Source organism: Atta cephalotes (assembly GCF_000143395.1).
Source record: "Atta cephalotes unplaced genomic scaffold scaffold00087, whole genome shotgun sequence".
In the NCBI taxonomy this organism is placed as follows: Eukaryota; Metazoa; Arthropoda; class Insecta; order Hymenoptera; family Formicidae; genus Atta; species Atta cephalotes.
Window position 1 is genome coordinate 119,503 of NW_012130151.1, and position 2,377 is coordinate 121,879.

Here is a 2,377-nt window from a genome sequence, read left to right on the forward strand (position 1 = left end):
TTACTTTACTATACTTCGTTCGTAACTACTTATTAATACTTACTACTAAAGTTAAATTACTATAATTACTACTATTTAATTACACACACACACACACACACATATATATATATATATATATATATATATATATATATATATATATTATTATTATTATACTTTTTATTCAGAAAATTATTATTTATTGTATTCTATGCGCGCGCGTATTTTTGAAAAACAAAAATAATAAAATATTTTTATACGTATTTGTTCTATATTTTTTCTGTGTATTTTGTAATTAAAAGCTTACTAGTTTTAATACATTCAGGAATAAATATGCAGAGAAGAGAAAGGAAGAGAAAGAGGGGAGAAAGGGGCGGGGAGAGAAAGAGAGAGAAAATAATGTGTAGCATGATTTCACAATTAATACGATTGCAGAGAATGCTCAGCAATTCTCTAGCTGAAGGTAACAATAACAAGTTTTATCACTGTATGCATACTTTTCCGGATCGCGATTAAAGTGCTCTGACTTCGGAGCAAGCTGAGCGTATCATGATTATTATTCCAATTAACATACGGCCGCCGCAATGCTAATTGCTAATTGTAATGCGGTTCGTTGCGCGAACAGTTTCTCACGGTGAAGTAGCAAAGAACGATCCGTATACTTCGCATTTAGGATTATCTGTATTATACTGATGTAGCTAGTTCCGAGAGAAGAGCCTAAGGGCTTGAATGCAAGCTACTTGCAAATTACACGATTTGCTGTATAGTGAAATAAACAAGTCAAATGATAACGAAGCCTTTGACAAAATTGAATATTTTCTGATTAATATGCTAAACGTTGCGGAACAAAACCTTTCTATTTCTGTTTCAACCAATTCTTTTAATTCCGCATTGGTTATATTTTTATGCAATTTCAGTTTGAAATTTTTACAAAGAAATTCGATAAAATGTAACAAAAACATTTATAAATAGCTTCGAGCTTTAGTGGTTGATATAAATGAGAAAAAAAGAATGGAAAATTGAAAATAAAACAAGAGCGATAAGAATGATCTTGAAAAGAGATCAAGATGTATATTTTCTCGTCAATGACTTCACTTTTTTATTTCCTGGCATTTATAGTTATAGCACATTTTAAGTGTTCGGAACTGTTTCTTCTTTCGCTTGTCTCAACAGCCAGTTTTTATTACACTTATGTATTATTTCTCACTGACGAGAATTCCGGGGCATTTTCTCGTTTCGCGTCACGAGATGCATTTTGTGCAACGCGGTGAGAAATTTATGGTTGCGGCGAGCCGCGAGCAGGAAATGTTATGTCGAAGCTCTTTCGGCCTTGCGATCAATCTTTCAGCGATAGCCGGCGGCCCCTGAAATTTATTTTCGTGTTACGTTACACACCATCGGCTACAATAAAACGAAACGTAACGAAACGGGGAGAGCGATTTCAGGAACATAAACATGGATTGCAATTTTAATGAGAGGACATGCTGCGCATCGCCACGCTTCTCAGTGCTGAATTCCAAAGGTTTATTAATTAATTTATGGAAGCTCGTTCCACTTATTGAAAATGAGATCGCCCGAGTTATATTAAAGTATAGGAAACCTCCCCCGTTAGAACTTTCTTAATTATCTTGTCCACGTGATGGATAACGATCGGAGTGTTTATTTATTTATGTATTAGCGATATAATCGTTATGTAATGACACTTGAATCAATGCACAGAAATTGGTTATAAGATTCGCACTAAATAAAGAGAATAATAAACACGATTTTATCACAGTATTACTTTCTATTACAGTTAAGAACTGTTTATTTAACTTATAAGAAAATCTAGCGAAAAGTCAAATTCTGACTTTAACGAAACTTTGAATATCTAAGTATATCTAAGTATACATATAGATTATGAAGATAGATATATATTTAAACAGATGAATTTAAAAAATAACAGTTGCAATCTAAAAATGATTTTAAAGAGTGAACTCGTTCTTTTGTGTAAATTTTCAGTTTTTTTGTTTTATTTCAAAAATTATTCAAAAGATATCAAATTTTTTATACAAAAGTTTTACAATAAAATTATCTTATTCATCCACGTTAGTAATTATTTTTTAAAAATATAATTTTTAAAAATATTTTTATAAATGCTGTTAACGTAAATAAATATAGAGGTAAAATTTTATTGCAAAATTTTTATATAAAAACATTTTTTGATACCTTGAAACATTTTTGAACCGCAATTGATATGTTCTAAATTCATCTATTTACATAACAATTGCATTGTATATAAAGTTTCATTTAAAAATCAGAATCAATTTATCACTTCGCAAAGTTAGAGACACTAAAATCACTAAAAATTATAGAGATTATAGAGAAATCAGAATGACGGTGTTTCATATAGCAA